General features: G+C 37.2%; 1 pseudogene; it reads right to left on the bottom strand.

Annotated features, from left to right (window-relative positions):
• Positions 1–993: 993 nt before the first annotated feature.
• Positions 994–11174, bottom strand: LOC121035169 (transcription factor BTF3-like; annotated as a pseudogene).
• Between the last annotated feature and the right edge of the window lie 5233 nt (positions 11175–16407).

A 16407-nucleotide genomic window follows, 5' to 3' on the forward strand; every position in this document is an offset into this window, starting at 1 on the left:
GCATGTCTGATGCGTAGCATGGGTAAGATGAATGAATGAATGTTATTTTCAGTGATTGTAATGTACAGATTCTTTGTTAGTGCATTATAGTCTGACCTATCCTGACTGAAACATGAATGATTGGCTGAAGGTTGTGCCAGCCATCAGTTTCATGATGACATAGCTTGGTTATATCAGAACATTAGGAAACTATGCACAGATACCTATCCTTTTCATACGAGGAAAGATGTGCTTCTATTGCAGTGTATTCTGGTATGACGCCATTGACCTATAAGCATATTTACACGTCTGTAAGCAAAGACTCCGTGAGGCTCACCATGCTAGTAGTGTGTTCCAAAACCAAAAGGTCTTCCCCAGCACAGCGCTTTTCTCAAATGCAACGAAATTTATTTTATGACATTCCCAGTCAGAATGCAAATCTAATGGCCAAATAATTTTTGTTTTCTCCCTTTTTATGCTTTAATGTTTAATTTTTTTGTTTGTTTACTAGGCAAATAACCTTATTAACATTGTCCCAAACTTTACTCCCAGGCTTCTTCAGCTTAATTAGTTGTAAAAGATGAATTGTGTGTAAGCAAAAACTGAGAAGAGCTGCAGTGTCCAAGGGGCTTGGGCTTAAAATATTAAAATACTGAATATTAAAGGGCACCTGGGTGGCTCAGTTGGTTAAACACCGACTTCAGCTCACGTCATAATCTTACGGTCTGTGGGTTTGAGCCCCGCATTAGGCTCTGCGCTGACAGCTCGGAGCCCGGAGCCTGCTTCGGATTCTGTCTCTTTGCCCCTCCCCTGCTTGCACTCTGTCTTTCTCTCTCTCAAATATAAAAAAATAAAACATTAAAAAATTAGCATATTAAATATTAAAATATTGGGATATTAGAGATCTAGATGTTTCCACATCCATGAAGAAAAATTTTAAAAAGCAGCCATAATGTAAAATAGTGGCTCCCAGTAACTTCATCAAGTTCTCTCTTTGTTAGAAGTGGACTCAGTTCAATTTGCTTCATTCTTGGAAGCTTCATCAAAATTCTCCACAGGATCTAGAACTTCCTCCCCCTCCTCTTGTCTGGTAGTAAGTGGTGCTTGTCCAGCCACAGATCGATTGGGTGGGGCTTCAGCCAGTCTTCTTATTAAACTAGGCAGACTGTCTTCACCAAGTTGATTGAAGATCCTGGGTAGCATTTCTGTCCTGTGATGGTGAAAGTGTTCACTGCCCCAGATGCCTGAACTTCAGGCTTGTGAAGGTGGATCACTCTTCCCTGGTTTTGAACATATGCACTTCTTTAGTACCCGAGATACTGTTTACCCCTAACGTCTTTAAAGTGGACTGAAGTTTTTTATCATTTGCTGTCGCCTGTTATATGAACCACCTTCCTTCTCCGAGCAGTTTCCTTTCCCACCAAGGCGCATTGTGCCTGCAGTTTGGCGAGTTTTTCCTGGTTCGTGATAGTTTCTTTTATCTTGTTGAAGTGAAATGGGTACACGTGGGGGGCTAGGGGTGGCTCTCAGGCGGTTTGGACAGACCAGCTGACATTAGGTGCGCACCCGCCTATTGTGCACACTTTTTAAATACCTACCACCTACTAGGTGGCCTAGCACAGAATAATAAGTATTTAATTAACTCAACTGTGTCATTTTCACTGTAAGGATTTGTTCATTGTCCTATAGGAGGAATTTTTCTGGACTAAGTACCATGAATATTCCTAATTCCTCTAAATATCTGATGTCATTTTTGACCCCTTTTGATTGGCCTAATATGTTTTTTCTTTTCTTCTTGGCCAACAGACATGCAATCCATTTGAGATGCTCTTCTAACAATCAATGTACACATTATGTGGTTTAACCATAAAGCAAATTATATTCTTTTATTGGGACATTTTTCTCTTTGCTTAATTTTTCTTTTGCAATTTTGTTTTATTGTATTATTTATATATATTTTAAATATATACCACATATATATCTACATTTATATATACAAACCCATATTTTTATATGTTTCTTAACATATATTATCTTTTTTTATATAATGACCATTATTATACTGTACTTGGAAGCTTTTTCAAATGTTTTAAAATGTACAAAATCCTAGGCACTTTAATTGTGTAACTGTTGGCGTTGTTAGACCATATCATCTAGCTATAAGGCTTTAAGAAGCAAGGGCAATTTAGTCTCAGTGAAATTGCTCACCGCTTCAAGGCACCTAATTAGAAATTAAAATACCTAGGTTTTATTTTTTTTAATTCCTCTCCAGCTCTATCTCAGCATATTTTAATCTGAACTATATTTCTCTGTTAAATATGATTACTGAGCAATGACAGAACTCATGGTCATTCATTGCTCATTCATTACCAGTTTTCATTTATAGTTGAAATGAATACTTTCCTCAATTATATTTTTTAATCAATCCCAATCCTTTCTTTTTTACATAAGAGATATTAAGCCTTGAGAAAATTTCTGCAGAGTAATAAAACCTGTTAGATTAGATTAATATACATGGGCTGCTCAACTATTATTAATTTAGACAGACTTTCATTTTTCCTTTTTTGATTACACAGGACATTGATTTATGGTACATGAAATAACCAAATTGCACTTTTGAAATTTAAAATTCTAGAGTTCTCCTTACATTATTGGCCTTGAACTCAGCTATTTTGTCCTTTAAAATATAAAATAGATACCCTTTTTAATTGAAAGGTATATATTGCCTAGTGTAGCAAGTATATTACCTAAATGTTTGCCTGAGATTAATGGGTCATTTTTAATGTCATTAATGTGTGCCATTGAGTCACCACAGAACTTAGCATACCGTACAACCTTTTATATTTTCTTTGTTAGCCTCATTGTAGTATACTTACAATGCCTAGAATACCAATAGTGTTGGCTTTAACTTTTTAACTTGTTTTGTTGCTTATGTCTTTTGAGTTTTCGTTCCAAGTCCAGAAAAAAAAGATGTTGATAAGGCTACTGCTTCCTCCCAGTCTGTTGCATGCTGAGAATATTTTAGAAATAGTTGGTTATGTATCTTTAGGAACCTAAGGTGCTCAAAACTGTTGCCCAGGCTCCATTTGACTGACCCTGGGCCCCTCAGTGGCCAAAAAAAGAATTTTAGTTGCTGGAAAGTCCTCTGTATGCCTAAATGTGAGTGTGTATATATGCATATACATCTCCTCTAAAATATGTTGGACTGATATTCCATCAGAGGTCACATATATTGGCTCCTATAACCTTGCCAGGTTGATGTCCTTAGCTGACATATGCCAAATACTTGTCAGTGACATCCCCAAAATTCATGCAGTCAATACTATTGAGAACCTTTTCTGTACAGCCATTTTCTAGGCACTGGTGATAGTAGAAATAAATATAAAGATACAGCCTGTATTCTCATGAAATCTGCATGTCAGTGGTTGCGACAGAGATATAAGGTTTTAATTGATTCATTAATGGCAAAATTAAATAAAATTTGGAAAAGTGCTACAGAGGAGAAATGTAAGTTGCTATAACTAACAAGTGAGGAAGCCTAATCTAATCCTGGAAAGCAGGAGAGACTTCTTGAGTCAGACATAATGCATAGATAGGATGAGGGGGAAAGGTCCTGATCAGAAAAGTCTGGTAAGTTCTAAGAACTGTGGTGGAGCCACTATAGGTAAATCTCCATTAGAAGGCAAGAAGGTGAAAAGCACCAGAAGTTACTCTTGACTTAGGCCGAGCCCAGACCCTATTAGACTTTAGAGGCCATGTTTTATAAGTTGATTTTATTTTTTTTAACTTTATTTATTTATTCTGAGAGAGGGTGAGCATGAGCATGGGTGGGAAAGGAGCAGAGAGAGGGCGTGGGGTGAGGGGGATTGGGGGTGGGGTGGGCAAGAATCCCAAGCAGGCTCCAGACTGCTAGTGCATAGCCTGGCATGAGGCTGGAACTCAGGACACAGGTCCTGAGATCACAACCTGAGCCAAAATCAACTGAGCCTAATTAACCAACTGAGCCACCCAGGCTCCCCTTGAATTCTTCTTAATGCTAAAGAAATCCAGCACCCGTGGAGACATTAGGACCCGTTAAACATGATGATAGTAGGTCAAGCATAAAGGGATAATGGTTCCTAATCTCTCAGCTTTGATGTAGAGATTGCAAATATTCTGAGACTTCTTGATGAATGGTAGATTATTTGAGTCAAAATCATACGAGGCCAGACTAAAAGTACAAACAGGTCTCTTTCAGAGACTTCTTAACCCACCATTAGAGTTGACCCTTATCAGCATAAACATGAGTTTGAGTTTGATGTATAAAAGTCCAGTTTTGGAGCAATATATACAAGCTGGGGGGAAATGCTTTGGAAATATCCGCATGCAGTGTCCTACATTGCAAATTTCTCTGTTTCCTTGTAGCGTCAATAAAGCAGTCCAGCTTGTAAAACAACCCTTGGCTTTTCAGTGTATCTTGCTGTTGCTGATGTGGAAGAGTATAATGGTCACAAGTATAAAAGGCTCTTTTACATTAAATTACACAGAATAAATTTCCCTGCTCAGAAGATGATAGCAGCTGATTTCTTCAATTTACTCACAGAAGATTCTAACACTAAATCTGAAGCTACCACAGAGTGATCTAACTTTGAAGATTACAGTGATGATAATGGGGCTTCTAGTGAACTAAATTAATGTTTATGGCCTTTTCTTTTCTGCTTTCATTGTTGTTGCTGTGGCTACTCCTGCTGATGCTTGGTTTTGGTGTGTGCGGCTTTCTCAGTAGTGTTGGCTTTAAGAACAGAGATAGAATTCTCGTGCAAATCAATCAGATTCCACAAAGGCTTACATTTCTGTAGGATTGACAGTGATGTTTAATAGACTATTCCTTTTCCTCCGCAAGTTTTAGTTTTGCTACCAAGTTTTAACTTATTTTTAAAACTTCCTTGAATACGAAATGATACTAGTCATGGGTGCTTAGATTCTCTTTAAGAACACTCTGTATTTCCTTAATTGATACATGTATTTTATATAATGTTTGTATGATTCCCACTGTTTATTATATTTCTGTTGAGTTAACTCCTCTATTTTTAGGTTTACTCTCTTTTATTATTTTTTTTTTTTGTAAATTTTGTTTTAAGTCTATTTGAGAGAGAGAGAGAGAGCACACAAATGGGGGAGGAACACAGAGAGAGATTGAGAGAGATTGAGAGAGAGAGAGAGAGAGAGAGAGAGAGAGAATATCTCAAACAGGCTCCACAATGTCAGTGCAGAGCTCAACACGGGGCTCAATCCCACAAACCATGAGTTTGAGAACTGAACAGAAATCAAGAGTCAGATGCTTAACCAACTGAGCCACCCAGGCACCCCTCTTTTACTGTTTCTTAAAAAGCAAACTCATTATGATTTCTGCAAAACTTCAAGTATATCAGATTCTCATATCTATCATATTTTATGTTATTTTTAGAGATACTACTCGGAATTGTTTTGTTTTCTTTTTCAAAATTTGAATTCTCAGTAAGAAGCTCTTTTTAATGGCTCTTTAGTTTTCCACCAAATGTGTATAACCTATTTAAACTATTACCAGTTGATTGAAAATTTTCACTTCCAGTATTCACCTACCTTCCTTCAGTAGAGCGATAAGAATTATAGAGCGACTGGCCTTAGAATATCAAGTCACCATGCATTACAGCAAATAGGAGAATGGGCTTCCTCCTGTTCAGCAGGAATGAATGAATGAAACTCAGTTTCCTATAGATCATGTTGTGCTTTTCCCTGAGAAGCTTGAATCTGAATTTTCATAAGGACCTGGAAAGCTAACTTACTGAGAAGAATCCTTAGAAAATTCTCCTTGCAGCTAAAATTGACATGTACATTGTTGGATGTCAGAGGCCCTCTGTTTATCCTTGCCAAAGAATGCTTCTTTATTTATACCATAAATAGGTAAAGTGGCAGGGGGCCTTGTCCCTCATTGGGAATACTATCTCACTGTCCACAGCAAGTCTCTTCCTGGGATGGTGATAATACAGTGAATAATGGCTCCTGTATTTGGTGTTCAGGTTTCCTTTATAAAGCCCTTCCCTTAATTTGCAGGGCATGACATTTTCGTATTCACTTTCCTACAACCTTGGTACATGAATTTTTACAAGCATTTCTGATTGTTTCTCTGAACGACCACAACAACAAAAGAGATGACTAACAAATATTTACAGCATTTTATTATAATTGAAATGCCAGGAAATTTGCGAAGCATTCATGCATGTTCTTTTATTTAATTAATTATTATCTCTTTTTTTTCTTTTCAGAATTATTTTTGATTTTTTAAAATTTTAATTCCAGTGTAGTGAAAATACAGTGTTACATTAGATTTCAGATATATAATATAGTGATTCAATAGTTCCTTATATTACTCACTGCTCATCAAGATTAAGTGTTCTCTTAATCCTTTTCACCTATTTCACCCATCCCCCACCCATTAATTAATTAATTTGATGGAAGCTTAATAAGCCCATGTTACAGTTGAGAAGACTGAGAATTTAAGAACATAAGTATCTTGCCTGGGGTCACATAGGTAATTAATATAGAGCTCATTTCTGAGTTCAGCTCAGAAAGGAAGAAAACACACTTCTTTTCTGAAACTGGAGGAAAGGGAGTGCTAGAGATCATTCTGATGGAGTCAGAAGCAGGTGTTCTGGGGTTAAGGAAGTAAGGCAGAGGGAAAATGGGAAGCTCTGTGCAAAGATGAGAGCTTTAAGATGTTTAACTTGAAAAGTCTGTTTTGTCCATTTCAGGTCCACTTCAAGTCAAGTTTGTCACATTCAAATAGACTTGAAAAGTCAATTTCAAGCCCATTTTGGACTTGAAAGCCCATAGTTGAAGAAGAGATAAAGTGAGGCTTATTTTCATATAACAGCAACTAGGGCTTTGTAGGAGTTGTTCAATTTGTCTTAATTTCAGAGTGAAGGCTTAAGATGAAAAGCAAAGCTATCCCCACTTACCAATTTTCTCTTAGATTTAAGGGAATTGGTAAGATATTACTATGGAGAATTATGAACCGTAATACAAGCTAAGGCGGTTGCCATACAATGCAAAATGGGAGGCCTTCGGGCCTGTTGGTGCAAAAATAGTGAATTGGCAACAAGGAGGTAAGTGAATATTCAGATGATGTCTGGGGTCTAAGATAAACAGAGGATGAAAGAATTTAAAGATTGCCTAAAAGACAGAAACTGTGAATGAGAGCCAAGATTCGGTTATGTCAAGGGCAGGCGAAAATTCCTGAGTAAAGGCTGAAGGTGTCCCTGTTCTTAACAACCAGATGGGAAGAGTCAGTATTCTGATTAGAAGTAGAAGACAGACTCAGGGGATGGAATGCAACGTTCGCTGAAAGATATTGAGAAGACAGAAAATATCTTGATGCTTAATTTTTAAATATATATTTTTCTATTTTGAATGTTTTTATTTTTTGAGAGAGAGTCCAGGTGCATAAGCTGAGGAGGAGCAGAGACAAAGGATTCATTGTGGGCTCTGCACTGACAACAGGGAGCCCTATGTGGGGCTCAAACTCCAGAACCGCCAGACTCTATATGAGCTGAAGTTTGCCACTCAACGGACAGAGCCACCCAGGCGCCCTGAGGCTTAATTTAGAAAGGACAATTGTGAGCATAATTCACAGGGTCTTTATATCTGCAAGTTCCTACCTAACTTTCCAATATTTCATTAATGCAGATTTCTAAAGTTACTATTAAACTCAGTTCTCTAATACATAAAATCTTCTAAGTAAACTTTAAAAACCATGATAGGCAACTTCTCTTTTGACTTTGGACTAAAATACAACCTTCTTGGCTGTGCCATTTTAACAAGGAACTAGAGGCTATAATCAACCAAATCAATCTTGGCAGTTTACATTTAAAATTTTGTTATTTATTGAAAGAAAATGTGTCTATCTCCATGCTAACATCACATAGACTATATATTTTTCACACCTAGAAAAGTATTTTTCTTCTGCGTCTCAAGAAGTCACAATAGGAATTGAGATCAACTGTATGTTGAGTGCATTAATTTTGCCTACTTTTGGTTTGATACTTGAGTTGACTATAAACTATAAAGAATTGATATGTCTGAGCAACAGAAAGTTATCTGAAATGATATTTTTGGAGGACCATATGTATCTTTCTTGAATGGGTTTATTGCATTCTGTGATAGCATTCTTCCTTGAGGCTCATTTTAAAAGGGGAGAACCTATAGTAACATCCAATAAAACAAACAAAAAGCAATATTGTAAAAAAAAAAAAAAAAAAAAATTCCAGTTCAAAAGGTAGCAGTGATTGTGCCCCGACCGTTAACAGACTAATACAAGGAGTGATGACCTTGTGGAGTTTGTTGGTGATGAGGTCATAAAATGTGACAAAAAGAGATTGCAGTTTTTATTGTTCCATTGATTTCACCTTTTCCCTTTCAATATGAAGTTGGCTAAAAGACTTTATTTTGTTACTCACTGAGTCTGGGGAGTGTGCAGAGAGAATGATGTTAGTTTCTAATAGGTGCTAACTATGTTGAGAGGAGGTCGAGCAAGTTTACATCAAGAAAGAACTAAGCTGAAACTTGCATCTTTCCATAAATCCAGGGTGTATGATGAAAATTATAATAGTCTCATTAGATAATATGCACATATCAAGAGCAGATGGGCTTTCAGAAAACAAAGAACTTATTTTCAGGAAATCTTTCTGATTATATAAAGAGACTATATAAAGAAAGGCAAATATAGAACATTATTAGTGTCATATAAGTGATATTTTGTGATTTTTTTTTTACATATTCCCATTTTGTTGCATCTGTTCAGGTTTTCTGATCTTAATCTGTGCTCAGCTCGTGACACAGATTTAGTATAATACATACTAAGACAGAAAGGTAAGTAGGGACAGTTTCTGCCTTAATTTTTTACTTCTACAAACTTTCTACCAAATGACCAATATTTTATTTAATACAATATAACATTTGGACTTTAAGAGCCCACTCTTCAGGAGAAAGAACAAATTCCCATTTTTTTCTTTTTTTTTTTTTTAACTTTTATTTATTTTCGAGTGACAGAGACAGAGTGCAAGTGGGGGAGGAGCAGAGAGAGAGGGAGACACAGAACCCAAAGCAGGTTACAGTCTCCGAGCTGTCAGCACAGAGCCTGATGTGGGGCTTGAACCCACGAACTGAACTGCGAGATCATGACCTGGGCCGAAGTTGGACACCTAACTGACTGAGCCACTCAGGCGCCACCCCCCCCCCCGCCTTTTTCTTATTTTTAACTTACAATGAACCAGTAGGGCTGATTTGAGTAAAATTTTAGAAATGGAATTAAAATGCACTGGCTGTGTAGAAGACTCTTTATACTCTACTGGGGTAGAACCAGTGAGGAAATATTACAACTGTTTAATCTTGAGAAAGTCATTTAATTTTTCTGACTGTTTACTCATGTGTAAAATGAGAGGAATAGACTGGCTTTCCAGATCAAACATACCGTGTTTCTGTGATATGTGATACACTGGTGAGATAAATTCTTTCTTCAAAAATACCAAAACTAATCTAAATAGATGAGTTAAGTCAACTACAAAGGAACATATAATCCACCAGTATTCAGCTGCTGCCCAAAAAGTAAAATGGCATGGTCAGTAAAGGTTTGAAGACATTGCCTCAAAAGCAAAGAGGCACAGAGAAAATAAATCACATTATTTGGAAAAGAGAAATGAGACTCATGAGGTTTAGTGTATTCAAGATTACTAGAGTTTTAAGACTGAAGTTCAAACTTCTGGTACCTGATTTATAAAATAAATGCTTTTCTCATTATTCCTTGTGATCTGTCCTTTCTCAGAAGTTCATATTGAGAACTGCTTGAATGATAAGAATGGATGGTTTTGTTAGAAACTTCATAGTAAATTGATTGACCTTCTCAAGGTGTGGTCTAGACATGGTCTATATGGCATTAGTACTAACATGCATGAAAAATTTTCCTTAAAAACTAAAATAAGAGGGGCACCTGGGTGGCTCAGTTGATTAAGTGTCTGATTCTTGATTTTGGCTCAGGTCATGATCACATGATTTGTGAAACTGAGCTCTGCTTTGGGCTCTGCACTGACAGCACAGAGTCTCCCTCCCTCCCTCCCTCCCTCCCTCCCTCCCTCCCTCTCTCCCTCTCTCTCTCTCTCTCTCTCTCTGTCCCTCCCCCCCAACTCACTTGCTTTCTCTCTCTTAAATACATAAACATTAAAGTAAAAAAATAAAATTATAGAAATTAAAATACTTCATTTGTGAGTGTTCAGGGTATCTAAACCAAACTATTCAATTTTTAAGTTTATAAAATAAACTTTAACTGAGAGCTTAAACAATATTTTTAAGGTCACATGGCTAGTTAGAAGAAGTATAAAATGGACTATAACCTGTAACCCATAATTCTAACTTGAAGCTAAAAGCTCTTTACTTGGAAAGCTTTACCATGGAAAAAATAGCTATGAGCTTTTATTATAGGAAGTTTTAGTAGCATTAAAAATTTTCATGGCTGTATTCATTAAAATTTGATCTCTTTGTCCATTGTATTGGTTGTCTCCAAAACTCAGTATAGAATCTGATATAATCAAACGTGGGACAATTGCCTTAAAGAAGTAATAAAGACAAGAACAAGAACTTGTAATGCAAGGTGCATACTTCATGGCTTCAAGACAAAATTTTAAAATCATAAAAATCTGTTTGAGATACCTATGATTTGGTTACAAGCTACCTTCCTCACATAGTTTATTACCTTTTTCTCCCTCTGTCTGAGCTCTCTACTGAAGCTAAATGTAGGCATCTTCCCTTGCTGTATTCATGCCTTATGTTTTTGTTGTTTTTTTTTTTAAATTTTTTTTTCAACGTTTATTTATTTTTGGGACAGAGAGAGACAGAGCATGAACGGGGGAGGGGCAGAGAGAGAGGAAGACACAGAATCGGGAACAGGCTCCAGGCTCTGAGCCATCAGCCCAGAGCCCGACGCGGGGCTCGAACTCACAGACCGTGAGATCGTGACCTGGCTGAAGTCGGACGCTTAACCGACTGCGCCACCCAGGCGCCCCTCATGCCTTATGTTTTACCAACTATGATCACTAGCCATTTCACTCCTTTGGAGTGCTTTCTGTTACCATTTCTTGAAGCCTTACCTCTCCTTCAAATATCTTTTCTTGTGCAAGATCAACCATTTCTATGTAGTTTTTACTAGTTACTCCTTCTAGTTATGGTTTCAGTATCCTCTGAGCCCTTAGACAGTCTTCACCATTTATACCACTCTTTTGATTTTTTATCGCCCAATGCCATGCTGTTTCTTCCTGAGCTGCAGTTGTTAATGGTCACCCAATATTTCAAGTACTTCTTCATCTAGCTTCAATTGCTCTGAAGTCCCAGTAGTTCTGACTTCCTTTATGGTCAGGTCAGTTAATTTCCTCGAGATAAAATTTTGTCCTAGATAGAAAGGAAATAAACAAGACAGTAAATAAATTTAACTTGATACAAAGTGGACATGCCCACAGCAACTGCAAGTCACAGAGCTAACATTTGAATTAAGTCCTTCTTTCCATCTAATCCTGTGTCCTTTTTCATAATGGCTCATTGGAAATCCATGCCACACTACTACATGATTCTATACTATTGATTACCAATTCTAATTTTGTGGCACCTTGATTGTTTCTAGTTGGTAAGAAATGATTCATGGAAATCTCAAAAAAAAAAAAAAACACCTCTTGAATTCTTTTCAGTTTCAAGGTAAAGACTGTCAAACCTCTAGAAAACTACACACTTTGGTGAAATGGAACCAAGAACATGAAAAATGCTTAAAGACATGGGGAGGTACAGATAGAAGAATTGTATACCTTCTCATTTTACATAAATGGAAAAGGAGATGCTTTGAATCCCACACAGTTAGTAGCAATTATTTTTCTGAGAAGCCACCCATTTGCTCTTTCATTGACCATTTAATTTGTCATCATCATGATTAGCATTATTATTAGTAGAATTAGTGATAATAAGATACAGCAGGTGTTATGGCTTGATGATGGATTGGATTACTCTTCGTTATACCTGGTGTTTTTTTCCTGGTGTTTTCTTAGTGCTTTATTATGGTTTCTCATTATATTCTAGGCCTTGTCAATATATCTGAACCATCCTTTAATTGTAGGTGACACACATAGAATCTGGAACCTAACATTTATTGAAAAAAATATATATATATATTGAATATATATATGTTGAATATATATATATTTATTTAAGAGAAAATGAGCATAAGCGAGGGAGAGGAGCAGAGGAGGAGAGAGAGAGGGGTGGGGGAATATTTTAAGCAGGTTGAGATCATGACATAAGACGAAATGAAGAGTTGGACACCCAACCTACTGAGCCACCCAGGTGCCCTATTGAATATATCTTTATTGGCTTTCACAGTAAATGGATATATGGATAATTTGGTTATTGAAAACTCTTATTTTAAAATAAAAAATGAGTGTGTAAAGCTAAAATAAATGATATCTATTAGATGGAAGAAAACCTCTCACTATGATAAATAATTTACTTACACTCTTTGTCAAATTAAATACAAAAAAGAATCCCAGAAACAAATCGTTATTGAGGAATTTTGTCAAAATGGAATTTAGATCATGCCACTCTTCTGTTATAATCCCTCCAGTGGCTTCCCAGTTCTCTCAGAGAATAAAAGCATTTACCAGTGCTTCCAGGATAGTGGCTTCCAAGGCACAACCTTTTATGACTTTCTTCCTCTTCCCCCATCTTCCTTAGTCTGCCTTAGTCACATGACCACTATGCAGTTTCTTTTCGAGGCCAGGTATCTTCCAGTATTAGGGCCATTTTCTTTACCTCTGCCAAGGATACTCTTTCCCCAGGTAACCATGGGGCTAGTGTTTTCACTTCCCTCGGCTTCTTTCTGTATTAGGGAGATCTTCCCTAACTACCCTATGTAAAATTGCCACTTCCCTGTCCCGTGCAACGCATAGACACACACACACAGTGCAGTATCATTCTTTATTGCTTCATTAGTTTTCAAAATACTTAATACATAGCACTCATCACCTTCTAAAGAATCATAAAGAATGCATACTTAAGTTGATGCTGATCAATTGGTTGGTTGGTTTGTTGGTATATCCTCTGGGCCTAAATCAGTGTGTGGAATACAGTAAGTGCATAATAAATGAGTAGCCAAGTCAGTATTAGCTATAGTATATCAAAAATGAATATTTCAATCTCAGTGTTTCTGCCATTTACCAAGGCGTATTTAGGTTTTGAATGGCAAAGAAAATTTTTTCGGAGTATTTTTCTCCATGGAATTGTTTTCACTTACTTCCCTTTCGTGAGTTTTTTTTTTTTTTTCCATGGAGGCTTATATACTTTATGTCTTAGAATTTTTTAGATGATGGAAGTATTTGACAATTGAAGTTAGTTTCATAAAATAGAATTTTTATTCTAAGGTGTAATGATAGTACTGATATATGCAATTCCTAGATCATCCCTCATTTTAGCTGAGACTAAATACATATATTTTTTTACCAAAAGAACAGAAAATGGGCTGAGTTGTTTTACTTCTTTTCTCAATTGAAATCACACAGTTCAGGGATGAGCAGTGACAGCTGGTGGCTCTGATTTGCCTCACCCTCTGCTTTTGATTTTGATTTGTTTGGCTTTTAATAGCCAATAAGCAAAAATAGTTTTTATTTTTTTTAAATGGTTACATTTAAAATTATTATACAAGTATCCACACAATATCCTTGCTTTTTTCCTGTTGACCTGCAAAGCCTGTCCCTTTATTTTTTAATCTTTGTTTATTTATTTTTGAGACAGAGAGCACGAGCAGGGAAGGGGCAGAGAGATAGAGGGAGACACAAAATCCAAAGCAGGCCCCAGGCTCCCAGCTGTCAGCGCAGAGCCCGACATGAGTCTTGAACCCATGAACAGTAACGTTATGACCTGAGCCGAAGTCAGACGCTTAACCAAATGAGCCATCCAAGGGCCCCTACTATCTTGTCATTTAAGAGTTTACCAACCCCTTTTCTAGTTACTTGATATGGAATAAGGATTTAAAACTCACTAATTAGGAAATGAGTAGCTCCCATTCATGAAGAACCCACTATGTGCTTTGCACTGTGATAAACACTTTTTATATTTCAAATCCTTAATATTTGTGCAAGTAAGATAGTTTTGGTCACAGCTTTATATGTGAGGTTCATAAAGGTAAATGATAGCCAATATAATATTAGCAGCTTCCCCATCAGATTAACAATCAACTATTTTGGGATGAAAACTTTTGTCTTCCAAACTTCCCACATTCTATCTCTCCTCAACCTTGCTGCCAAATAATACTAAAAGTAGCAGAAGCCAGGCACCTGGGTGGCTTAGTCTTTTGAGCATCTGACTTCAGCTCAGGTCACGATCTCATGGTTCATGAGTTCAAGCCCTGCATCAGACTCTCTGTTGTCAACATGGAACCAGCTTCAGATCCTCTCTCTCTCTCTCTCTGCCCCTCGCCACCTCCCCCCGCTGCCCCACACTCATGTGCGTTCTCTCTCTCTCTCAAAACTAAATACACATTAAAAAAAAATTTTTTTTAAATAGCAGGAGCAACAACAATAAGGCTAGCTAAGAGAACAAAAAAATAAGACTTAATGAATAAACTTTCAACTTAGAGTTCAAAACTTCCTGATGGTCAGTCTGCTGCCTTAGTTTTCAGGACTGTCTTCTATTTTCTGCTTTTTTTCAGTAATATATAATGCAAGATGGAGTTTGTCAGCTGGTAGCCAGGAAAATAAAGAATTCTTGCCAATATCCAAATGTCCCATCTGGTGGTTGGTCATGACTCTGTGCTTTCCACATGTTACCACCACTGGGGGGTGCATCCTAATCTCTGAACGGTAGGCCGTGAACAGAAACGGGTTACTAAAATAAAATCAGATGTTCCCCAGGTAAAGCCAACAGGAGCTGGGTGTCTCGTCATAAATATTTGGAAATATGTTGATCATATGAATAGTATTTTTTGAAAACTGCACTGAAATCTTTGAATATTTAGGTTTTGGAGACATTCTGCCTTGAGAGAATAGTTTGTATGCTTATTTCTTTTATGGATAAAGACCAAATTAAGTAGTTCTCAAGTGTGAATTAACACTAGATGATTTAATAGAAAAATTGTTTATAAACATTTTCATTAGACCTATGTGAAATCCAAAGTATATGGTAAGTGACATAGTGCACTTGAAAGAAAACTGAAATAAGAGGCAATGAGAAGTGTCCAATCCATGCTTTTCATATTACCTTTTGTGAGGTGTACAACTAGCCTTTAAAATAAGGTAATCCTGGAGTGCCTGGGTGGCTCAGTCAGTTAAAGGTCCAACTTCAGCTCAGGTCATGATCTCACGGTTGGTGGGCCCGAGCGTCATGTCAGGCTTTGTGCTGATAGCTCAGAACCTGGAGCCTGTTTCGGATTTTGTGTCTTCCTATTTCTCTGCCCCTCCCCCTCTTGCACTCTGTTTCTCAAAAATAAATAAACATTAAAAAATTTGTTTTTAGGGGCGCCTGGGTGGCGCAGTTGGTTAAGCGTCCGACTTCAGCCAGGTCACGATCTCGCGGTCCGTGAGTTCGAGCCCCGCGTCAGGCTCTGGGCTGATGGCTCAGAGCCTGGAGCCTGTTTCCGATTCTGTGTCTCCCTCTCTCTCTGCCCCTCCCCCGTTCATGCTCTGTCTCTCTCTGTCCCAAAAATAAATAAACGTTGAAAAAAAAATTAAAAAAATTTGTTTTTAAAAATAAGGTTGTCCATGGGGGGGGGTCATCACCAATTATTTACTATTTCCCATTTGTAAATTAAAAAAAAATCTTTTATTTATTTTTGAGAGAGAGAGAGAGAGAGAGAGAGATAGAGAGCGAGCAAGTGCTGGGCAAGGGCAGAGAGAGGGAGACAGAATCCAGAAAGCAGACTCCACGCTCCCAGCTGTCAGCACAGAGCCTGATGCTTGGCTCAAACCCGTGAACCACAACATCATGACCTGAGCCGAAGTCAAACACCCAACCGACTGAGCCATCCAGATGCCCCTCCATTTGTAAATTTTAAATAATAATGTTCATTACAAAACTATACATACACACATATACGCACATACAAATGTAAACATACACAACTACCTCTAATTACCTTTCTATAAATGTGGATTTTTTTTTCCTTTTTAAGTTAAGACAACCATTAAGATAAGTCCATTTCCTAAGGAACTATAGCATATCCTGCTTTTAGTGTATTGTGTTTACAATTCCTGCTGATTTTCCTGATTGAGTTGCTTGCTGTTTAGCATTTTGCTGAGATGAATAGGCAGGCAGTCAGCTCAGAACATAACATTACATATGAGTCACTGTCTAATGATACAGTGTTAGTCTGGTATACAATCTAAAACA

Source organism: Herpailurus yagouaroundi, unplaced genomic scaffold (assembly GCF_014898765.1).
Source record: "Herpailurus yagouaroundi ecotype Mexico unplaced genomic scaffold, PumYag 160, whole genome shotgun sequence".
NCBI classification, from domain to species: domain Eukaryota; kingdom Metazoa; phylum Chordata; class Mammalia; order Carnivora; family Felidae; genus Herpailurus; species Herpailurus yagouaroundi.